Here is a 25,875-nt window from a genome sequence, read left to right as displayed (position 1 = left end):
GGTGAGAGCTTCAGGGCAGATTGCTGTTTCTTCATTGATTATTCCCAGGGAAAAAGTGACTTGTTGATAGATTACAATTCCATTGTGAATAATCGTTACTTTCATGGTCTTTGAGAAACGGCACAGAGCAGTGGAGACGGCTACACCTGCAGGGCTGTGATGTATCACATGAAATAACTTAACCGGAGTCTTCTTTTTTCCATATAAATGTAGTCTTGAGTTCCTAATTATTAAGACGGAAAATTCAGCCCTTGAAAATAAGACTACAGAATAATGATAGTTGATTGTGATTTTTTTCTCGTCACATAAATAGTTTCACTTTCTTTTTTATGAGAATAAAGTTCTCCTTCTTTACCCCCGGTCAAAATAATTTCCTTTGTTCTTATTCAGTTATTTTTCTTTTTAAACACTTCGCACAGGCAGAATAGAACAAATTGAATAGTACGCCTGGAAAAAAGTTTCGTTTTTTTCTTTTGTCTAGATCGTGGGAGAACAAAAGACTAGACTATCTATGAGCATTCTATACTGTAATTACATATATTAAACTATCATTATTTCTTACTTTGCTAATCAAACATTTTTATCAATCATTTTTTATGAATCTGGAGAAAAACAAAAATGAAGTGTCTGAATGATTTTGACAAGGAGAGTCTGTCCCTCTAAAAATGGCAGTTTCGCTACAATTTTGCTCCATCACCACTAGCTGAAATTCATGGCGTCCATCAATGCTTATACAAACTCTTCCCATCCTGGTCTGGATGTGAGATGAATTACAGACATATTCCTCCTTTTAAAGATGTTCTGACCAGTGTTGATATTAACCAGGTGATATTCACAAAGTAATTTTTCCTAAACGTATGATGATGTGTAATATCACAAGGTTATGTGATGCACTTGAAGGAGAGGGGCCTTTGAAGTGAGGTGGCCCCTGCCTCTCTGCAGTTTGGTCCAGCGGCCACCAAGGTCCGTGGGTGTAAACCTGAGGTGTACGGATCAGGGACGATGTTAGCCCTCACCTGACAGCGCTACACCGTGTCACTTGCTCACCGGGCAGGAAGAGAAGGGAAAGGCTTCCCTCAGTGTTTTCTGTCACTGACTTCCAAGCAGGGGTTTGCATTTCCCATTCTCCTTGTATACATTTTGTAAAGTCTCTGCAGTACCTGGAACCCAAGCATTCCAGTGAATGGAAGTAGGTGAAAACAAGGCCGTGTGAAGTCCTAACCATGTGGCAGCACTGCACCAGGAGTAGCTCTTTGTACTGGAGAATCAAATGATTGACTGTTGGCGGGGATTAAAACCCACTCTCTGAGTGTGGAGACTTTGATCTTCACCAAATCCACTGAGACAGCCGAAATTTCATGGGAAGGTGGCAAAGATTTCCTAAACCAAATGCAAATAGATGCTTAACTTTCAACTCCAGCTCACGCCCAGAGGCTTTGCAAGTGCTGATTTTTTTTTTTTTTACAGAATATTCCTGTTGGAATGGGCTTAAACTTAAATTGCAGCATCTTAAATATTTTTTGGTTATTATATAGCTGGTGATTCTTATGAGATTGCAATAATAGATGTGTATTATGTAGAGATAATGTTATTTGGAGGCCTTATTAGAATTTGGGAAGGACTTACCAAATGACAAATTTGGTCTTTTGGGATAAAGACCGTGTACTCTCACTCTTTTGGCAATCCAGTCAATTATGGGCTATACATCATCTTTTTTCTTTAATTAACTGATGCTAATAAAATTTTGTATAAAACAATAAACATAGAAAACATTTTCCAACATAATACATGTTATAATTAACCTATACTTGTGAACGCCTCATTAAAAAGATCAGTGAGTAGATTAGCATTTTTGTTAGGAAAAATATATAGTTATATGAGTTACAGCCCGAATTTTTGTCATGAAAATTATGTGCTTTTGGCTCAGACATGGCCCTAGTTTTCTGGTCAGAAAAGAATGTGGAGGTAAAAATTAGATGATTTCAGGATAACTTCCTGTTAAAAGTCTGCAATCTGTGACCTTTCCTGTATCTTCTCCACTGGATCCTTGTTTCATTGATGAGGTTATTACAGGTGTTGTTATTATTAATTTCCTCCCAAAGGTATTATTCTCTTTATGTGTGTGTTGTTATTATTTAGTGTTCTTAAGTAAAATGATTTTACTAGATTTTAAAAAAAAAATTTGGAAAAGATTGTATCCTTTGTGACTTCCCTTGTGGCACAGAGGTTAAGACTCCACACTCCCAATGCAGGGGGCCCAGGGTTCAATCCCTGGTCAGGGAACTAGATCCCACATGCATGCCACAACTAAGAGTTTGCATGCCACAAGTAAGGAGCCCGCCTGATGCAACTAAGAGCCAGTGCAACCAAATGAGTAAATAAATAACTTTTTTCTTAAAAAAAGATTGTGTCCTTTAATGGACCGTTGAACAACTCATCCGCTCTTACATTTTTGTGCAATGGAATCAGTGCCTCTTTTCTCTTGGTAGATGCCATGTGATGTGATTGCTGCCCCAGTGTCATCTTTGCTGCCATTTCAAGTCCAGCCTTCCCCTGTAGTCTAATGTTATGATTTTATGATTTTATGACTGGAATACAGGATTATTAGTTACAGAAATTTGCTTTAGAAACAAAGTGAGGACTGTATAGATATTGAGAGGTCAGGCTCCTTTCTGCAGTGATCGATGTATTCCCATAAAGGTTGGGTTTCAAGCACGGGTGTTTGTCCACGCTCTATCTGCCCTCCTGGCAGATACCTACTGCTGAGCTGCTGGGAACACCTGGCTACACCCCTGGGTGTGTGTGTGCCTTTTTGCCTCACCTGGAAACGGGTCGGAAATGCAGACTCTCAGGCCCCTTCCCAGATCTCCTGCGTCAGAATCCACATTAACAATCTCAGGTGGTTCTTACACACACTCAAGTTTGCGAAGCTGGTCTAAAACGTCCTTGTCCTTCAGATCAACCTTGGGATGGCAGTTTCCGAATGTTTCCTCCTAGGACGCAGATTTGTCATTCTCGTTAACCAGCTTTGCCTCTGTGATATTGAACAATCAAACACAACCCTCTCATTTCATCTGTCACTACTGATGAGAGGTGCATGCAATTATTTTCCCTTTAACATTAAATAAGGAAAAATAAACTCTCTCTGAAATCATCCATGTTCCTTGCTATTGTACTGACATACTGAAAAAAAAACGTGTAGACATATTAATACTTTTAATAATAATAATTTTTAATATAAGCCTTTGTAAGCATGTTTCTTTAACATTTAATAGAATTTCCTCATAAATCTAACGGGCTCCAATACTTCCCATCTCTGCGTCCCTTTGTGTTCTCATACCTGTGGATCGTCAGTCACCAAGGTGGGTTTTGACAGTTCCAGGTTCACAGTTCCCACCTCCAGAGCATCCCTTGGACCACAAGGACCCAGGCACTGGTATCTGTGAAAACCTTCTCCAGGGTTTCTGGTGATGTGCATGTTTGGGGCCTGTTGACCTGACTTTGCAGAGCCCCTGTCTCTTCTTTGAGTGATGGGGATGGAATGTGAGCTAGTTACACTGATGGATGTAAAAGCACTTCACGAACTGCCCAGGGTTCCTCACATTGCCATGGGCACCCTTTGCTTTTTCCTTCCATTCTATAACTCTTGCTAATTCCTCAGATCCGTGCTTTTCCCAGCACCTCCCTAACCCTATTGCCAGCATTTCTGAGATGGGAGTTGGTTTTGTTCCTTGTCATTACAACACTCCAGCTTCATGTCTAGAGTTAAATCCAAATTGTCTTTCATCTGACATGCAGACAGATTTGCAAACTACATGTAATTTGTTTATTCCCCAGACCCGACCCAGCGACCTCTAACTCACATTGAGGGCTTTGAGCTGGAGCTGTTGGTGGCACAGTTGAGCTCGGTCCAAACCCCCACATCCAGGAAAGGAACCAACTAGGAAAGTTGGTTCATCCAGGAAAGGAACCAACCAGCGGGTTCATGGGACAAAAAATCAAATATCCTGGGCTCCTTTTCTTACGGGTTTCAACATGACACACAGAGGCAGTGGGGATCAAGTTGCAGGTCTTTCTCTGAATGATACAGATTGTTTTTCCCTTCAGTTTTCTTGTGGCATAATTCCATCCACATCAGCAATTTTGCCTTGTTCCTTAATGCATAGTAATCTTGCCTTTCAAGAGAGATTTCTTTCATCACGAAATTTTACTCCCTTTGATATTTTACAGTCCTTTTCTTGCCAAACTCACAGTGACAGCCGATGGTCAAACTCTGAGATGCTGAGGACTCAGTGCTCAGTGACCTGACCTTGCTGACGTGAGCCCCAAATATCATGGCACTACAGAGGATCCTTGGTCCCCAGGCCACGTGGGCCTATAGACACCTTCAAGAATGGAATGGAGGTAGGACTGTGAGAAGATGAGAACATTGGGGATTTTTTTGTTTATTAAGTTGGTGATTTTCCTTCACAAACGGAATGATTTTCTTCTGTTTCAAGAAGGCTTTTGCTCCATCATTGACCACGTTCATGGGTTACACAGCATCATACCAAGTAAGAAGATGGAGTAACACAGCATCATACCAAGTAAGAAGATGGAGACCACGTCAGCCAACATTTCTGGAATTTAGCTCCATCATTTGTAACACAAGGTGACACACCCAGGACACTCTGTATTCTCCCTTGCATGCATTATACGAGAACTCATTCATTATACAGGCACAGGAGCACAGTTCTTCTGAGATTATCCAATCATTACATTGGTTTCATTGAAAATTTGGGAAAGACTCAAGGAATTTCCCTCAGAGCCAGTTGGCTGACCAAGAGGAAGTTCACATTTTTAAAAACTAAGATATTCTCTCCTTCTTTGCACTTTGCTATTTTCTCCTACCTGTTCCCCTGGTTGCGCTGAGGACCCTCAGCGTTGCACTGATGTTGGGAGAAGACCACCACTGGGGACAGCTGAGGCAGGTGTAGGATGCGGTGGAAGAAAGGAGGGTGGATGAAGTGTCTACTTCCTTCACCGGTCAGGCCCAGAAGCATTTTCCTGTCTGAGGGTTCATTTGTGGCCTTTAATTCTGAAAGTTGATATGCCGCAAATGGGAGTTGAATTGCCAAACATTAAACCCAGCCTGGAATGGTTAATATAATCTGTTCTCAACCTAGAAACCAGCGAGGGCTTTGGATGGTACAGTGTGTACTTGCCCCAAATAGCCTTTTGTCTCGCTGGCTGGACCCATTGCGTGCCATTGCTTTCCATTTATAAAATGGGGCTTTTGGGGCTTCCCTGGTGGTGCAGTGGTTAATAATCCACCTGCCAATGCAGGGGGCTCGGGTTTGAGCCCTGGTCTGGGAAGATCCCACATGCCACGGAGCAACTAAGCCCATGCGCCACAGCTACTGAGCCTGCGCTCTAGAGCCCGTGAGCCACAACTACTGAAGCCCGTGTGCCTAGAGCCTGTGCTCGGCAACAAGAGAAGCCACAACAATGAGAAGCCTGCACACTACAATGAAGAGTAGCCCCCGCTCACCGCAACTAGAGAAAGCCTGCACGCAGCAACAAAGACCCAGTGCAGCCAAAAATAAGATAAATAAAATAAATAAATTTATAAAAAATAATGGGTCTCTTGGAAAGTACAGTACTGGTTTCATAAGCGTCCTTTTAGGATGCCATCTTGTACTTTTCTGAATTCTTCGTGGATTGTCTTCAGTAGTTCATCAATAGTCAGCTGTCCTTGGTCTTGTCTTCCTTATTCCTTTCTAAAATTTTGTGGTAAATTTAATTAAATTCTCTCATCTATTCATGATTTTAATAGTCTGCTCCATTGCTCAGATATCAGTGTGCAGTCTATATTAAGGTTATCCCGGGACTTCCCTGGTGGCGCAGTGGTTAAGAATCCAGCTGCCAATGCAGGGGACAGGGTTTCAAGCCCTGGTCTGGGAATATCCCATATGCCACGGAGCAACTAAGCCCGTGTGCCACAACGACTGAGCCTGTGCTCTAGAGCCCGTGAGCCACAACTACAGAGCCTGCATGTTGCAACTACTGAAGCCCACGCGCCTAGAGCCCGTGCTCCGCAACAAGAGAAGCCACTACAATGAGAAGCCCACGCACCTCAACAAAGAGTAGGCCCCGCTCGCAGCAACTAGAGAAAGCCTACGCGCAGCACAAAGACCCAACGCAGCCAAAAATAAATAAATAAATAATAAATAAATTTTAAAAAAAAAAGGTTATCCCTTTGCTTACTTAAGGATATCACTCTGTTATACCTGTTGTTCCGTCTGGCCCAGGGTTCTGCTCATTTGTGTGTTTTTCCAAATCGAGAGTACTTTGTTCTGAATGCTGACATTTTGCTTTCAGTTAGACCATGTTCAAAACATCATTTAGACTTCCAGTAAGTATTTATGGGTAAGGCCTCGTGTTATCTAACCAGAGTTTCATTTTCTCCGGATCTTATCTTTATGTGCATGAGATATGTGCAGAATCCCAATGACTGGAAATCTCTGAAATATTTATTACGTGTGTCCATATCTGTTTCTCCAAATTGCTGTCTCTCCTCCTGTGCTTAATGGTGCATTTTAAAAACACTTTCTGGATATTGTTACCAAGGTCACACGTGTCCTACAAGTATGTTTTGACATGTAACCTAACAGTGTTTTTTTCTTGCTCCTTCTTGCTGGAACTATTATCTTGGGTTCTGAATCTGGAGTGTGTGTGCATGAAAGTATGTGTTTCTTTGTGTGTTTTATCCCGTTTTGGCACTAAAAAATACCTACAAACTGAAAGTCATGGTGAACATATTTGATATAGGTCCTTTTTCAGGTCTGTCTTTTGAATAACATTCTCATTACTTAAACACAATTGTGCATGCTGGTTCATCTCTTCTTGCTGATATCTGACAGGAAGGTTTGGCTTTAGGTATGAATTCAGCCATCAGGATCTACACATCAGAACTGGCTTATGAATGAGTTACTTTGTGGGCTTTTATTACATATAGTCCCCAGGACTGTCGAGCCAATCCAAGGAGGGCTTAACCAGGTACTATTAAAAACTGGAATTAGGACCTAATCCTAAACCACAGAATGACATTTATCTAAAGTAATTACCTTGTGACTCAAACACATTTCAGTAGCATTTGCTAATCTCACAAGCATATGGGATCAGGGAATTAAAAATAAGAAGCAGGTCAAATAAATGTGACTCTGGAAGTGAAAATATATCTGACTGAGTTACTTGTTTATATTTTTAACGGAAAAATGGAAAGAAATACACCTTACTAATATGAAGAGGTCATTGTTAAACTTTAAAAGAGAATAAGACTAAACTAGTACTAGCTATGAATTACCAATTTGAAACACCTTTCCGTCTGTTTCAAGGTGAGACCTATGCGTTCAGATTCTAGTGGACCCTGGAAGGCTTCGGGGCCAGGCGGGCCCACCTAACAGTGGGAAAAGATCCTGTGCCAGGCGGACAAAACTAGAAAGTCACATTTTGGAAAGAGTGAAGGAAAGTTTAAATGCTGACTTGACCCTTCCTTGTACTTCTCTCCTCATTCCAGCTCCCCTTACACTCACAGCTGGGAGGAACTGTGAAAGTTGCTGCAGTTTTAGGATTATAAGTTTTGAACTGAGACACACCTGAGTTTGAAACATGGTTTCCCCACTAACTAGCTGGGCGAACTTAACCGTGCTGTTTGACATCCCTGAGCCTCTGTTCCCGCACCTGTAAAACAGGGATGATGTCCTTACCTCACTGCTGGGAGAGAAAAGATATAAACAGGTGCTGAGTGGGCACCTCTGGCTCAGAGCTTGACACAAAGCCCTGTAACCCAGACGGCTTTCAAGCAGTAGCCGTGTGCGAGTCTGGCAGAAGGTGGCCTCCGGGTGTTAAGCCAGACACTAGACTTCCTGCCCCTGCCTGAGGTGGCAGGGCGCCCCCTGAGCTTGGAGAGAAGACCGAAGTGTTACTTTCTTCGTTTAAAGGATTCTCTTATGATTTAGCCATAGCAATGTCTCCTCCCTCGTTCCTGTTGATGATTTGTGCTTGTTGAGATTCTTTCCTACAGCATTAGTCTTTTTAAAGATGTAAATTTGTTTCATTTTAATTTCTTGTTTTGTATTTTATGTCTTTTTTTCTGATTTTTTGAGTTTGCTTCATTCTTCTAGCTCATGGAACTGAATTTTTGGCTGATTTGTTTTTAGTCTTTCTCTCTTTTAAAAGGAAATACATTGCAAGCTATAAATTTCTCTCTAATGAGCACTGTAGCTCCACTCTACAAGACATTTTAAAAAATGCACAGTTGATTATTTCCAGTAGGTCATGTAAGCATATTTATATTTCCTTGAATTTCTGGCATATTTGGTATTTTCATTTATCAATGTTTTTGATTCTCCTGCTCCCCTACCGAACTTGCCTGCTGTTTGATAGATTGCTAGCGTTCTTTATTTCTTCTATTGGTGTGGAAGTTACAAATTCTATTTCTATTCTTTCTTGTCAACCATGACTTTGACATGTACCCTCACATACAAAACTTAAAGTTAATGAGCTTGTCTACCCTTCTCCTGAACTTGACTTCTTTAATTCCCATCTCTTCCTTCTGCTTTTCATGCTGCTTTGTCTAGAATTTTAATTATGCCTTACTTTTAACAGCCCTATTAATCTTTTTAAAGTTAATATTTATCTGGATTTACCAATGTATGAATAGAGTTCTTATCATTGCTTCTGGTAGCCTGGTAGCATTGTCTGAATAGTAAAGATTTGGTAAGGCATGGCCCCTAACCAATTGGGACAGAGTCCTGACCAATCGGAAGGTGCATGGCTGAGGATGCTAAGCTCACTGGCTGAGGCCCACCTGTTACTGCAGGACATGTTTCCTTCCTGATGAAGTATAATCTTCAATAGTTTCTCCAGTAAGGGTCTAAGAGTAGTAAGTTCTCTCTTTCTTCTTATATCTCAAAAGAACTTTGTCATGCTTCATTTTTGACTGGTAACCTAGCTGGATATAGAATTCTATATTGACATTTACTTTCCTTCAGAATTTTTGTACCTTCTTATGACTTTCTCCCGTATTTCATTGCCAGTGAGCAGTCCACTGTCATTTCATTTGTCCTTACTCTGCTAGTAATCTGTCTTTTTCTCTCTGGTAGATTTTAATATTTTTCTCTGTCTCGGTGGTGGTCTGTAGTTTCATCTAGTTAAGGATTTTAAAAATATTTATTCTGCTTGGCTTATATTTCTGGAATCTGAAGATTCATGTTGTTCATCAGTTCTGAGATTTCCTTCAGGTTTTATCTCTTCAAATATTGTCTCTCTCATTGTCTTCTTCCAGGGATCCTATTAAAAGTGCTTTGGGATTTGTTATTCTTTTCTCTGTTTCTCTTAACTTCTCTTTCACCTGGTCTAACTCTTTACTTCTCTGGGTTGCACTTTGGGGGATTCATCATATCAACGTTTTTCTGCACTCTTCCTTTTTTGCTCTGTGTCTAGTCTAAAGTTTGTTTAGTTTTTGTTTGTTTGGGGTCAGTTTCAGAGGATTCTGGGACTCTCATTTTGTGGCACATGATGGTTATTGGTCTAACAGAGACTCTTTCCCTTTTTGTTCTGTTTATTTCCTTTTATTCCTATTGCCCACCTCCTCGAGGATAACTGCTCCCACCATTTGAAATGTGCTAATATGTTGAGTGTGCATTTTTGTAGGTATGTTTTACACTGTATATTATTGTTTTATGCAAATGTTGGTTTAATTTACATCATCAAAGGGTGTTATACATCTTTTAATTTTCATGAACACTATGTGTTTGGAATTCTCCCACTTTGCTATGTGTAAATTGAATTCCTTGTACCTAGCAGCTGCATTGTAGTCAATGATTTGTATCCACCACATTTTATGAATCCACTTCCTCAGAGATGGACATCCAGATTATCTTCAAGATCCCACCACCACAAATATTACTATCATTCAATCCAAAATATCTTCTATTTTTCCTTATGGATTTTCTTCAGGCTGTCACCTGCTTAGAAATGTGTTGTTTAATTTCCTACTAGTTGAGTGTTTTTAAAGTTATGTTATGACTATTAATTTCAATGTTAATGTTGTTTTCAGAGAACATACTTTGAATTATTATAATTTGAGTAATTGAGGGATTTTTAATGTCCAAGAATTTGATTTATCTTGGTTAATATTCCATGTGCTCTTGGCAAGAATCTGTACTACACAGTTGTTGAGTGGAGTGTTCTTTAAGTGTTAATTATGTTAAATTGGTTTATAGTGTTAATCAAATATTCTATATTTTATTCAAGTTTTGGTCCACTTGTTTTATCAGTCATAAGGAGAAGCATGTTAAAATCTCCCACTGTGAATCTGAGCTTTCTTTTTGAAAACAAAAATCTTCTGTCAATTTTGGCATCATATGTTTTGAAGCTATTTCGTTAGGTACATTTAAATTTAGGTTAGTTACTCATTCTTGGTGGAGTGACTATTAACATTATGAAATACTCCTCTTTATCTTTGATGTTACTATTTGTCTTGAATTGCACTAAGTCTGGTATAAACAAAGCCATCTAGATTTATGATGCACAGTGGTTGGATAGTATGTTGCTTTTTAACATTTCATTTTCAACCATCTGTTTCTTTATGTTCTAAGTGTATTTCCTGTAAAATGCATTCATTTGGATCTTGTTTATTTACCTCGTCTTTAAGTGGCATTTAGTCTATTCATATATAATGTAATTATCAGCATAACTTGGGTTTAGATCTTTCATATTGGTGTATGTTTCTCTTTTTAATTCCCTGACTTATTTTGAGTGACCAAGTAATTATTTAATTCTATTAACTTTTTAAATATACATTCTTGTATTATTTTTTCAGGGTCACTAGGAATTACAATGTGTATCTTTAACTTAACACAGTTCAATTTCCAATTATATCAAACTCTTTACAAAATGTAGGAACACCATGATTACATGTATAATTCCATTTATCTCCCTCTTGCTCCTTGTGCTCTTTTATTCCTCTGTATTCTATGAACCTTACAAAATGTTGCTACCATTTTTGCTTTGAACAATTGTAGCTTAAATCTGTATATGTTATATGTATTACACAAACATAGATATGTGTCTGTACACACAAACATACACGTATTAAAAGTAATAAATAGGTCCCCTTTTTTTACCTATATTTTGCACTTTCTATGGTCTTCTTTTTTTTTCCTGCAGACTTGAACTTCTATCTGGAATCATATATTTCACCCTGAAGCAGTTCTTTTAGCATTTCTTGTAGCACAGGTTTTCTGGCTACAAAATCTGAGATTTTCTTTGGCTGAACTCGTCTTAATTTACCTTTCATTTTTGATGTAAACCTCTGTTAGATATAGAATTTTGTATTAACAGCTTTTTTAAAAAAAATATTTTGACACTTTGAAAACTCTATTTCACTCTGAGAAATTAAATCATCACTCTTTTCATGCTTTCCTTGCATATGACCTGGCTGGGTTTTTTGGGCTACTTTTAAGATTTTCTTTCCATTTTTGGTTTTCAGCAGTTTGCCTCTGATGTGATAGGTGTGATTTTTAAAATTATTCTTTAAAGGCTTATCATGTTTGTGGTTTGCTGAGCTTCTTGGATATGTGTATTGATGTATTTCATCAATTTCAAATTTAGTGACTATTGTCTCTTAAAATAATTTTTTTTCTATATCTCTTCTAACCTCTGGGACTCCAATTATTTATATTGCTTGAGAGTATGTTACATGTCTTAGATACTTTGTTTTATTTTATTTTAGTTTTTTACTTTTTATTCTCTATCTACTGTCAAGATAGGGTCTATTGGCCTGCCTTTGAGTTCACTGATTCTTTACTCTGCTGTGTCCAAGTCTGCTAATAAGCTTATGCATTCTTCCTCTCTGACATCACATAATTCGATTCTGGTAGTTCCATTTGATTTTCCTTTTTACTGTTTCCATTTATGTGCTGAAAGTCATCATCTACTCATATTTGTTGTCATCATTTTCTTCTAGACCCTTCATCATAGATACTTTAGAATTCCTGAGTGATAATTCAGACATCTGGGTCATTGCTATATTTATTTCTATGAACTGTTTCCTCTTTTTTTTTTTTTTTTTTTTTTTCGGTATGTGGGCCTCTCACTGTTGTGGCCTCTCCCGTTAGCAGAGCACAGGCTCCAGACGCTCAGGCTCAGCGGCCATGGCTCACGGGCCTAGCCGCTCTGCAGCATGTGGGATCTTCCCGGATCGGGGCACGAACCCGTGTCCCCTGCATCGGCAGGCGGACTCTCAACCACTGCGCCACCAGGGAAGCCCTGTTTCCTCTTTTAAATGTAGGCCCCTTTTCCTCACTTCTTTGTGCATCTTGTGATTTTTTTATTTTATGCTGAACATAGTGTTGGGATAAGACATATTCACCTCCTGAGAAGACGTGCCCCCTGTCAGGCTGATGGTGTGAGCCTGAGTCAATCTAACATGTAGCTGAGCTGTCTCTGGACTCTGTTGCAGAGTTGGAATCTTAAGTTAGATTCAGTTCGCCAAAAACTTCGCACATTGTGAAGGTGGGTTTGAAACTTTGCCTTTGGAGAACTTGGGATCAGAGCACCAGCCACACCCCCTTTAGATCTTTGTGCATTGCAAGGCCAGCTATGAGCTTCCCAAACCATAGCAATGCTCTTTCTGCTTTACAGCCTGCCTGCCAGCATTTTGAGTTTCTGGTGCATTCTCTTTGCTCTCTAGACCCATTCCTGGCTTTCTGCACCTGGGGGCATCTCTTTCTGCCTTTGGGCTCTGCCCTCAGCCTTTGTACTTGGTGAATTTCCACGGATCTTTGTAGCGATTCATCTCTGTTCTCCTGTTCTCCCAGCTTTTGGCATTCATTTTGTTCCTAAATATATTCTTGCCTTCTTACTTGCCTACCATAAGCCTCCTTTTTTTATTTCTTAATTATATATTAACAAATAGTCTGTGTTCATTCTAGAATATGTGAATGTTCTATATTCATTTAGATTTATGATACCTTGCTATATTGATATCTTCAACTCCATTTGGGGAAAAAAGGGAAAAGCATAAAAAACAAAGAAACATGCTTGCTTTGGCAGCACATATACTAAAATTGGAACCATGCAGAGAAGATTAGCTTGGCCCCTGTTTGAGGAAGACACACAAATTCGTGAAGCATTCCATGTTTTTAATAGACCCACAGACATAGAAAACAAACTTATGGTTACCAAAGGGGAAAGTGGGGGTAGGGATAAATTAGGAGTTTGGGATTAACAGATACTCACTACTATATATAAATTAGATAACCAACAAGGATATACTGTAGAGCACAGGGAACTATACTCAGTATTTTGTAATAACCTATAACGGAAAAGGATCTGAAAAAGAATGTGTATATATATGTGTGTGTGTGTGTGTGTGTGTGTGTGTGTCTGTATATATTCTTTTATATATGTATAACCAAATCACTTTGCTGTATACCTGAAACACAGCATTGTAAATCAACTATACTTCAATAAAAGAAAGGAAAGAAAAAGAAGAAAAAAACAAAGAAGCAAATAAGTGGGAGAAAAGTCCCAAGTTTCATAAACCTTACCTAAATAGATTTCTCATTTATACAGCACTTAAGCTTATGAATGAAATTATATAACTCTGGTGCAAGGTGAGTGTATCATTCAGGGTCCACTAGAGAAACAGAACCAGTAGGAAATAGATAGATGATAGATAGAGATGTACTTCAAGGAATTAGCTCACACAATTATACAGTTGGGGTGAGTGAGTCTGAAATCCATAAGGCAAGCCATCAGGACAGGCTGGAAACTCTGGGGCAGGATCTGATACTGCAGTCCACAGGCTGAATTTCCTCTTCAGGGAAAGCTCATTTCTGCTTTAGGTTCTTTCAAGTTCTTTGATTAGATTGTGCTGACCCAGATTATCCAGGGTAATCTCCTTAAAGTCAACTGATTGTTGATGTTTACCACATCTACAAAATAACTTCCCTGTAACACCTACACTAGTGTTTGACTGAATATCTGGGTGCTACAGCCTAACTCTAAGTTGACACGGAAAACTGTCTATCACAGTAGGTAAGGGCATATTCTACAAGGTGGTACAGTATGTGTTAAGGAATAGATGTTAAGGAAGAAAATAGATGTAAGTGAGAAAATGAAAGGGTTCCTTATCTGTTCATCATCCCACAGAAATGCAGGCTGGGGTTGGGTATTCTCGACAGTGCTTGGGTCTGTCATTCGAGGAACCTCTCTGCATATGCTCCTTTCTTGTAAGCCTGAGAGAAATCCTACTAAACATGGTCTGGGTTTAGTAGGCATTGACTGCTACTGGAATTGTCTGAGAGAGCCAGCTGCCCAGCACCTGGAGACCCCCAGGCCCATGGGAAGGTGTAGCCCCTTCTGTCAGGGGTAAGAAGCCTCACTCAGATGCAGCCCTTATGCCAGCAGAAACGGGGACCCTGCTTCCAGTTGGCCCATTGTCCAGGCTACCCTGAGTGAACTCCTGGGGCCCCTTTCAGATCATTCTGTTCATTGCATCAGAACAGTCTACAGGGTATGCATCAAAATGTTAATAGAAGGCATTTTGCTTTGGCAAGATGCAATTATGTGATCATGGTTCATTTTTTTTTCTATCTTTCTGTATTTATAGAAGTTTTTACAATGTGAATATATTAATTTTATAATAAAAATCAATACAACGGGGCTTCCCTGGTGGCGCAGTGGTTGAGAGTCCGCCTGCCAATGCAGGGGACACGGGTTCGTGCCCCGGTCCGGGAAGATCCCACATGCCGCGGAGCGGCTGGGCCCGTGAGCCATGGCTGCTGAGCCTGCACGTCAGGAGCCTGTGCTCTGCAACGGGAGAGGCCACAACAGTGAGAGGCCCACGTACCGAAAAAAAAAAAAATCAATACAACGAATAACATTTTGAATAAAAATGGAAATGAGTTGATATGTCATAAGGAAGAAAATAAGATTCTTAATAGTTTTTCCTTTTCCGTGCGTCTCCCCCTCTAATTACCATAAGCATCTCCCTGAATGTACAGCCTGGAGTGTCTGTGTGATAGCAGTGGTCCGCAGGGACAACAAAGGATTCCCTAAAGCTTGGGAGAGCTCCCTTTGCGGGAAATGGGATAGTTTGTACATTCAGAATATTGGAAATGGTTAATCCAAAGTCTTGTCTTTTTTTCAACTAGACTGGCCAATCTTAATGAAAAAAAAATTTGAATCATATCCTAAAGCACCTTGTGCCTTAATAAAATTAGCTCAGTAACTTTGCTACTATGCTCTCTCTGTTCTTGCTTTATGAGAAACTGTCAGATTGGTATAAAATTTAGATAAGAAGTTGTGGCACGTGAAGAATTTGAAAGGGGAAGAAGGGGGTGGTACACATGCATTCTGCATCCCTTGCTGTACACTTTAGTCAAAAATAGTTTATATTATCAGAAGTGGGAAAGGATGAACAGACAGAAAAAATATTAGGCTGCACTACCAGGAATACGGAAACAAAACAGGACCCTATGAGGCCTTCCCAGGAGAGAAGCCCCCTCCCCCATGCCTCCCTCTGCCTGCCTTCTGTCTGTAGAAAAACTTTAGCCAGAGGATAAGTTTAATCAGAGAAATAAGAAAATGCAGAAGCAAAGGAAAAGCAAACAGGACAGAGTAATAATAGTTTAGTCATTAAGCAAAGTCAAGGACCTGTAGTTTCTCCTCAAGGGCTATAGAAAATACTCTGAGCCATATTTTTTGAGCTGTTTTGTAAATACTGAACCCTCCACCAGGTGGAAGAAGATAACTACATGATGACCAGACTGTAACCATGGCATAGCTGCCACAGTTCTGAGAACTGAGATCAAAGAAATGGGAACAAACTGACCCCGGAACTGAAGACTAACTGTACCTAAAACAATCAAGATGACACTGATCAGACCATCGCTGGCCAGTTTCAAGATGACGGTCAGAGATGACTGTGCTGTTTCTGCATGGAGCCCCCTCCCTCTGCTGATACACCCCTGAAACTCCCCTTTAAAAGCTCTTGCTCACTGATCGGCAGTGGGGGAGTCAGCCTTTGGACATGAACTTTCCCTCTCCCCCAGTTGCCAGCCTCTGAAATAAAACAACTTTTCCTTTTCCCTTCTACCGACACTTGCCTCTCAAGCATTGTCTTGTGAGCAGGGAGCAGCCAGACCTGAGCTTTCTAACAGTACTAGACCAAGGGTTGTAGTTTGTAGAGAAACAATTCTCATAGAACATACCCCAAATATCCTGAAGGCTGAATTTTAATGTTTTTCAAACCAGTGTTTCTGATTATTTTCAAATCAATTTAATTAACAAGTAATATTCACGTAGTGCTTATAGTGTGCCTGAGAAGTGTCAGGAATAATAATACAGTAATAAACAGAACATACTAATGCTTGCCCTTGTAGAGCTAAATGTTCCAGTGAGGACAGACAGATGATGGACATAATAAGTCAGTTACTTCCATGCCCTGGCTATTGTAAATAGTGCTGCAATGAATATTGGGGTGCATGTTTCTTTTTGAATTATGGCTTTCTGCAGGTATATGCCCAGGAATGGGATGGCTGGGTCATATGGTAGTTCTAGTTTTAGTTTTTTAAGGAACCTCCATACTGTTCTCCATAGTGGCTGCACCAATTTACATTCCCACCAACAGTGTAAGAGGGTTCCCTTTTCTCCACACCCTCTCCAGTTTGTAGATTTTTTGATGATGGCCATCTGACTGGTGTGAGATGATACCTCACTGTAGTTTTGATTTGCATTTCTCTGATAGTTAGTGATGTTGAGCATCTTTTCATGTGTTTGTTGGCCATCTGTGTGTCTTCTTTGGAGAAATGTCTATTTAGGTCTTCTGCCCATTTTTTGATTGGGTTGTTTGTTTTTTTGATTTTGAGCTGCATGAACTGGTTGTATATTTTGGAGATTAATCCTTCGTTGGTTGCTTCATCTGGAGGGAAATCCAAGGAAGAGGGGATACATGTATATATGTGGCTGATTCACTTTACAGCAGAAACTGACATTGTAAAGCAACTATACTCCAATTAAAAAAAAAAAGAGGATTTAAGATCAAACTGAGTTCAAAATCCAAAAAAAAACGTCAGTTACAAAGTATGTTAAAAGCAATCATTAAGATAGGGATGGTTGGGGAGGTGAAATGTGGTATAAAATGAGAATTATTATGAGACAAAATAAAGACCCTACTTGATTCATTCTCTGAAGTGGGAACACTTCGGTTTAACCTACTTCATAGCGGGCAACTGATGAAATTGACTCCAATTTCATGAGCCTTACTTGGTCTGGATGTTCTGGTTCAGTGTTAAGAGCAACCAAGGAGAGACTTCTGTGGTCTTGCCACTCTTAGGGTTCACTGACCTTGAGAGCCGATTCTACTTTTATTCCTGTTTGATGGGGAGAGGAGAAGCAGAAACAAGAGCCCTAGGTATGTCTTAGTCACAAAGACCTGGGCATGAAGAAGTGAGCTGCCTTGTGCACGGTCAATGCAGTTCATGGGTGTGGAAAGATTAGGATACTGGCATGAGTGACCCCAAAGCCAGAGCCAAGTGATCCCCTAGTGCAATAGCACAGTGTCTAGGGCCACTATAATTTTAGGATCCCATGAAAATATTTTAATTTCTTTCCAAATCAGAAGAAAAAAATGAACATAATCCAGCCAGATTGCGTTTGTCTTAATCCTGCTAGTCATAAAATATAATTTTAAACAATTTTTTTGAAGGAAAGACCCATGAATGTCTTAATGTGGCTCTGCCCACAGGCCCGTGCCTTTCATAGTAATATTGCCAACACCCCCTCCTTCTGTTTTGTTGTTGTTTGGCATTTCTCCTTGTCACTGAAGGAAAGATGCTTATGCACTTGGAATGGGGTCGTCAACCCACACCCATGCCCACCCTTGTTGTGTGACATAAACAGATGCCTATGGAGGAGCTAGGAGGCCAAGATTGTCCCCTTGCGCAGTTCCCAGCACTAGGTAGCACTGTGACGCATAGCTCTGAAATGAGTGAGTGAATGAATAAATGAAGGAATGCTTGAGTTAGTGAATGAGTGAATACTTTCATGAATGACTGAATGAGTAAATGAATTAACAAATGCTTGAGTGAGTGAGTGAATGAATTCTTGAGTGAATGAGTGGGTGAGTAAATGAATGGATGCCTATGTTGGTGGTGATGTTATTTCCTTTTCTCTTTAGCTGACTTTTTTTTTTCAGAGAAATGTGGCATCAACCCCACCGAATGTTTCAAACAATGATGTTGTTTTAAAAGCATTCTGTGCCACATAATGCGTGCTGTCTTGAACTAAAAGGAGAATTAGAAATCATTTGGAATTCAGTTAAACATAAATTTGCTAAATCCAGTCCATGATAAATTCAAATTACTTTGGAGCAGTAAAGAATGTGTTGGATGGTGGGCAGCTCGGTCGAAAGCCAAACTGTGATGAACTCAGGCCTTGAGAATCAGTGGTTACCTAGAGAGCCTTCAACTATTGAGGTGTACTTGAGGGTCACAGGTCCAGCGGTTGCTGTCTTTTAATGTAGAGCAGGTTACATGGGACTCCCTTGATTACGTTATTAAGATTCCGTCCTGTTACTTTTCATCTTTTCCTTTCTCTGTGTGATGAAGTGTTAAGCTATGCTGGGCTGTGGCATCCTGCCACCATCTCAGGAAATATTCCCAGAGAGGACTGGCTCTTCCTGAGCTGTAGTTTCCCAGCATCAACAGTGCCAAGTGCTTCTGCACTGTCTCCTGAAGCACATGCTTATGGCAGGCTAATTGGAAAACCCTGAACCATGAAATTTAGGACAATAATAACATATGTGAAAGTGGGAAAAGGATGAAAGTGAAATGATCCATTTAGTGGGGGGGGGGGGAATAGAACTGGGTTTCAGTCAGGACTTCAATGTCTACCCTTTTGGTTTGAGAATTCACATTTTAGCTTTATTTTTGTGTCTCTTTTTATGAATCTTCTGTTAGCTGATGTGCAAAGTTTACATGAAAGGATGCATATATTGTAGGTATCTTTGTCAGGGATGGGGGACATGTGTGTGTGGAATGGACAGGAGGTATAGGGGTCCAGTTGTCCAATATAAGGCTGGAACCTAGAGTTTTGGAGGAAGACCTTTATAGATCCCTAAATGTAGCTGAACTTGATTCATTAGGAGGTGTTTTCCCTCTCTTAAAGTTGAATCTTGCCTTTTCATGTAATGGTAAAGAAAAATGTGAACTGGAACCATGAGCCCTTCCACAGATGCAGGAATCAGGCTGCTGATTTTACACATCTTGAAGACCTCAAGGCACTGACTGCAAACATATGGTTGTTGATAATTCAGAAGCCATTCACAAGGTAGGGATAGCAATTGAGTTTTGTGGAAATAAATCCCAATTTAAATCTGATATGTTACTTATCCCAGCTGTTCCTCACGAGGGGCTTATCTCTATGGTGACAGTGTCATGAGGCTTCTCCATAACATGTTAGCATCTCAACATTCCTTTGTTGGGTTTGACATGCAACAGACTGCTGAAATCCTGGGTAGTCTGGAGCCAGCTAAAAGGCCTGGGGCCACCACTCTGCCCACTGAGAGCTTATTACGTGGCTACAAATGGCTTCTTCTCCTCTACGTAAGAGTAGACCCTCCGCTTCGTTTTCTTCAGTGTCTTCTTATCTAATTCCCCCAAATGCTGGGAAACTCTCCCGTGCTACAAGCCTCACTGGCCACATGGGTCATTCAGACATAGGTGCCCAGCATCCCTGGGGCACTAGAACAGGTCTGGCCCAAGAGGAGAAGCTTGTACCTTGGCTGGCAGAGGAGAGCATGTGTGCAAAGGCTACAGTCCTTTGTACTTGTGTCTTTGCTTGTAGTCTTAGTGACATTATTACAGGACAGCAAGGAACCAGATGGATAGGGTGCATCTTTTAGGCACACAGATTTTCCTTAAGGCCAAGTAATTTCTCATGCTAATTCTGAATTAGAATAAGCTTGCATGTATTATGGATAAAATGTTGTTTCACACATTTTTAAGTCAGACACAAAGCTTCAAGAAATGTGGGACCCATGAGGGGACAGTTGGGCTCTGCCCTTGCAGGGTCCCGTCACTATTTCACAGCTGTGGGTCTCTTATGGGGTCTCAGCCTTTTTATGTCTCTCTCTTCTCCTCTTCCTGCCGAAGTCAACCTTCTTCTTCTCTCACTGCGTCAGGGCCTCTACCACCTCTGACCTCTGTCCACCCTCCTTTCAGCCTCTGCCTGCTCCATGCCGGCTGAGAGCCTTTGTAAATCATCCGTGGAGTCTCCCCAGGGAGAGGGTCTGCTATTCACGTGCCACACAGGGCACAGCCTCCCACCCCCCAGGCCAGCCTCAAGCCCAAACAGCTGTGGCCAACGAGGTGCGTCACAGAGTACAAAGCGTGACCCTTCAGAAGAAAAACCTGGGGGGCATGATCGTGGCATCTTTCTGAACTTCTCAGACAGGGGTGGAGGGGCTACAGTCCCGACCGTGTAGTCTGACCCCTGAAGTCAGCTCCCTTTTCCCTCCTCAGGGGACATTTCTGTCTCTCTGTCCTGTGCAGGTTTTAATATCACCCCTCCTTTCACTGCCAACATAGGCTCTGGGTCTCACCCTCAAATAAGCCTTGAGAACCCAGTGCTTTTGTTCCACATGAAAATCGACAGAGAGTCACATGCTTCAGGGGACAGGAGAGCTTCCCTGAGTGGAGATAGTGTGGGGAGGTTGGGTACAGCCCAACATCTAGGAACCTGGCCTCAGGAAAGAGATCAACCAGGAACGGGTCGACAGGTGTGCGCTGGGGTAATTTGTTCAGCTGCTCTGAGGTTATTTCTAAAATAGAGACAAGAATGCACACAATGATAGAAAAAATAACAATACCAGTGGCTCCCAACACTATCAAGTCCAGCTTCCCTTTTGATAACAAACATGGTGTATAAACTCTTCACTTCCTGAAGTGAAATTTATAGGTAATGTTACCTACCTACCCACACACCTGGTCTGCATTCCTAGTGATTCAATGCAGAAGGCAAACCTCCAGCCTCTTGTGCCTGAGCATATATGTAGTGAAATACAGATTTTATTAAAAACTGATTTTTGTTAATCCTGTCTTTAGATTATTATTAATTCAACATACTGAGTTTTTAATAGCTTTATTCAAGCTTGATTTACATATCATAAAATTCACCCATTTTACATGTACAATTCAATGTTTAGTACATTTACAGAGTTGTGAAACCTCCACCAAAATCTAATTTTAAAACATTTCCATTAACCCACAAAGAAATCCCATGTCCGTTAGCAGTCATTCCACATTCCTACCCCAACTTTAGGCAACCGCTAATCTACTTTCTCACAGAACTGCCTTTTTTGGACATTTCATGTGAATGGAGTCATATAGATAGTATTTGTGGTCTTTTATGTCTGTTGTTTTTCACTTATCAAAGTGCTTTTGAGGTTATATCAATACTTCGTTCCTTTTTATTGTTAAATAATATTCCCCTGAGTGCATGTATCACATTTTGTTTAACCATTCATGAATTATAAATGGTGATGCTACTAATACTTGGATACAAGTCTTTTACAGATGTTTCAACGTTCCATGGCTAGGGAAGTGATATTATTTATTATTTTCAGGAGGGCCATTGGTGTCTTTAAAAGGGTGAAGACTCGGAGTGAGGTTCCGAGCTAAGAAAACATACACACAACCTTCCGCTAGTTGACAGCCTAGTCATATTCTTGAAAAACAAGGTAGGCATTAGGACTGGGTGAAAAATACTCATATTCATAAGCTAAGTAGAATTAGACTCTAGGTTGTGATAATGGCAAACAAGTTTATCATCTGTGTGAACAAACAAAAGGCTTGAGACTTGGAGGAATTATTCACCACGTGGGCTTGGCCTGCACGTTTACAACACCAAGAATCCCCGCTTCTCTCCCGCCTCTGCAACCCCGCAGGGCTCCAGTCATAGTGGAAACACACAGTCCCCATAGGTTTTCAGAATGGCCCGAGGATGGAACCTCCCCACTGAAACTGTGCAGACAGAACCCACACGATCAGACATTCCTTGACCGTTGATACGTGCTCATGATCAGCAGGCTCCCTCCGTGTGGTCCAGACAACAGTCCCGGGAGCAAGGGCAGGCTTACAGAGCGGGGCAGAGTGGCTCAGAGTGCCCTGTTCTGTAGGAGGCGGGGCTGGTGTGATGCTGGGGAGGTACTCGGTGCCGTCCCCAAGTATGTGCCCCAAAACAGGACAAAGGAAAGCCGGCAACGCTGATGGAGAGGTAGCAGGAGGACGATGGTGGTGGGAGATGAACTGAATAGATGAAGCAGCTCTGCCTGTTCACTCTAGCTTGTTTCTGTGCAAAATCAGAACTGTTTCCCCAAATTCACTTCCTCAGCCTCCGTGAAGAACTTAGATGAGACAAACTAACCATTGTTTTCATTGCTGTTCCTCTTGGGGAAATTCTTGCTTGATAACTTTTTTTTTCCTGCAGATGGTCTGTTTTTACCCAAAAGCCCTTTGTTTCCAGTAACTGTGTGCTTCCCTCTAATACAAGGTTTCAAGGGGGAAAAACTGCCAAAAATATTTTACGGTGATTTTGCTTTTTTTCATATTTGGAGAGGCTGACCAAATACGTGTATTGTGGTCATTGTTCAATTTAAAAACAAGGCAGAGGGTAGTGTTGACGGACGGGAAGGCTGAGGCTCAGGGACCTCCAGTCCTCGTCTCAGGCAGCGACCCAGCCTCAACATGACAACCTCCGCTTTTCCTTTTTCCTCCCGAATTCTCCATTAGGAGGCTAGTTTTGCTTTGCTTTTCCTGTTTTTATAGCTCTGCTTCTAAACATGCAACTGAAAACCATGAGTTACTGAATCAGCTATAGGTGTTCATTCACTAAGAAATTTTATAATGTGCATATTGTATATTTTTTTTCGAAATCAAGGTGATGTCATTGGTCTGGTAGAAGTTTGCCAATTTCTGGATTGGTCTTTCATTGCTTCTCTACCACGTGTCCGTAGATTGCATGGTTTCAGGTGACTCACCGTCCTGGTCATCCAGGGACAGAGGAGGTAATCAGGATGCTTGACTTTCAGCATAAAAACCTGGACAGTCCTGGGCAAACCCAGATGGTTAGCCACACTCTAAGTGGTCCCGGTTTGCAAGAATACCCTGACAGTGTTGCCATTGGGAGATGCAACAGCCCTGCATGACAGTGGGCTCTTCCACTCTGTGTGAGCTTTGCTCGGGGAGAAGTCAGCCTGCTTCTCTGCCCGTCAGTCAGTGCCTTAATCAGCCAGGCGCTGGACACGCTTTCTTGTAGCATCTCTCTTCTGTCCGTTGGTTTTCTGCGTGTGGGCTGCAGACGTCCCAGCGCTGTCACCTCCATAGTCATTTTTTTAGGGCAGTAAAGAATGAGTTTCTGTGTGTATTACAGTGAGGGATCACTTCCCTTGAGCCTTTTCAGGCTGTCGAGGTGACCTCAGCAGCACCGGCTGGTAAAACAGAAGGCTTTGGCCTCGCACACTCAGACACAGAGTAGACTGCCGGCTTTCAGATCTGTGTAATTTTGTGCAATTATATTCAATTGCTCACTCAATCTCTGATGACTTTCCAATGAGCTGGTATTTTCAGAGGTAGTGGAAAAATCAGTTGAGGAAGAAATGATGATGTGATGGAAATAAATAAGGAAGTGACTGGTGAAGAATTAGAAGAAAACCCGTTGCTCACCTTTCTCGGAGCAAGTGCTGTGTCTGGGGAGGGGGCACTACGTGACACTGGAGGACCTGGAGAAGAAAAAGATGATGTTACAGAAGTTGAACACACCCTTCCTAAAGAGAGGCCAGCATATGGGGAAGGTCAGTCAAATGGACAGATGGCTAGGTTCGTTTAATCTTTGAAGAAGTCAGCAAAGTCTTTTTTTATGTAAAGACTTTATATTTTAGAGCAGTTCTAGGTTCACTCGAAATTGAGAAGAAGGTACAGAGAGTTTCCATATACCCTCTGCTCCTAGACGTGCACGGCTGCTCCCCCCTCCCACCATCGGCGTCCCCACCAGAGCGATGCATTCGCCATGGTCAGTGAACCGACATCAGCTCATCATCATCGCCCAGAGTCCATAGTTTACACTGCGGTTCAGTCTTGGTGTTGTACATTCTGTGGGTTTGGAAAATGGTACAGTAACAGGTTTCTACCATTATAGTATCATAAAGAGTAGTTTCAGTGCCCTAAAATCCTCTGTCTCCCCCCAGTTCATCCCTCCCTTCCATCACCCCCAACTGCTGGCAACCACTAACCTTTTATTTTTTTATTTTTATTTTTTTTGCGGTACGCGGGCCTCTCACTGTTGTGGCCTCTCCCGTTGCGGAGCACAGGCTCCGGACGCACAGGCTCAGCAGCCATGGTTCACGGGCCTAGCCGCTCCGCGGCATGTGGGATCTTCCCGGACCAGGGCATGAACCCGTGTCCCCTGCATCGGCAGGCAGACTCTCAACCACTGCGCCACCAGGGAAGCCCTCCACTAATCTTTTTTTACTGTCTCCATAATTCTGCCTTTTCCAGAATGTCATATAGTTGGAATCATACAGTGCCTAGTCTTTTAAGATTGGTTTCTTGCATTTAATAATATGCATTTAAGTTTCATCTATGTCTTTTCATAGCTTTATAGTTGTTTCCTTTTTATCACTAAATAATATTCCATTGCCCAGATGTACCACAGTTTAGTTATCCCTTCCCCTGAAGGATATGTGGATGGCTTCCAAGTTTGGCAGTTATGACTGAAGTCACTTTTAAATAATGAAAAATATGTAAATTGAACAGTTTAGAAAGTGAAATATTCTAGATGTTATTTTAAAATTTGAAATATACACAAAGCCTCCCCCGCCCCATCCAGGCTCCCTTAGTACTTTTGCTACCAGTTCTTTTAATCCCTGAAGCAGTTTCAGTAACTGCCTGTACGAGCCTTCTTCTCATCTCCAAGAATGGAAACAACTACTTTGTCCATTTGCTTTTGTCATTATTATACTTCATGAAATAGTGTCATAGTGAGATCTGGGATTGAACTAAGATTTGAAAAGAGAGAGAGAGAGAGAGAGAGAGAGAGGGAAGAAAACCATCTCCCTGTGAAAAACCTTCACAAATCCCATATAAGTTGTAAAGCATTTGAAGAAAAGCCAGAGGAAATAGACGAAATGACTTGTCATTTCACCAAACAAAAGCTGAAAGGTGACCATATAAATGGTCAAATGGCAGCCTTGAAAGTAGTGATCTGTCACTGTAAACAGAGTGAGCTGAAAGACTTAAACAAAAACAACGTGGTTTACGTTCTTCCTAAGAACTTTCTGCCTGTGAGAAAAGGGTGTAATGACGTGTATTCAACATACGCACGTGAACACACTTTTTGTAGGTTATGATTTCTAGGGATTTGTGTACCTCTGAAAAGAACTGTTGCATATGGGATATGTTGCCACCAGGGGCTCTGGGTCCTGTGGCATATTTAGTCAGAATGGCTGGGTTTCCATTGTTGACTGAGGATTATCACCGTTGGCTCAGGTCATTAGACAGGCGGGGAAATGAGGGTCACACCACCTAGGCTATAGCCCAGCTCCTTATCAATCCAAAATATGGATCCTGAGCTGTTATACTATACTGTTCAGTCTACTGCTGGCAATAGCACAGTTGGCCATTTCAGGTTTTTCTTTCTTTCCCCACAGTAGCATTTATCACTGTTTGTTAACCCATGACCCCTAGTATAATCCCCACAAACAAGGAGGACTTAGTATAATATTAACAATGGGTAGAAAACACCCACGTCCTCACCTGGTTCAGT

At 41.2% G+C, this 25,875-nt stretch overlaps 1 protein-coding gene and 1 non-coding gene across 4 annotated transcripts in view; both read left to right on the top strand.

Moving 5' to 3' along the window:
• DSCAM (DS cell adhesion molecule) overlaps positions 1-25,875 on the top strand; it is a 754,308-nt gene that overhangs the window by 230,456 nt on the left and 497,977 nt on the right. The window lies entirely within an intron of this gene.
• Positions 13,090-13,192, top strand: LOC137225671 (U6 spliceosomal RNA). The gene has a single exon (XR_010943976.1). It is a non-coding gene; the product is annotated as a U6 spliceosomal RNA (small nuclear RNA).

This window comes from Pseudorca crassidens, chromosome 5 (genome assembly GCF_039906515.1).
Source record: "Pseudorca crassidens isolate mPseCra1 chromosome 5, mPseCra1.hap1, whole genome shotgun sequence".
Lineage (NCBI taxonomy): Eukaryota > Metazoa > Chordata > Mammalia > Artiodactyla > Delphinidae > Pseudorca > Pseudorca crassidens.
This window is presented reverse-complemented; position numbering and strand designations above follow the sequence as displayed.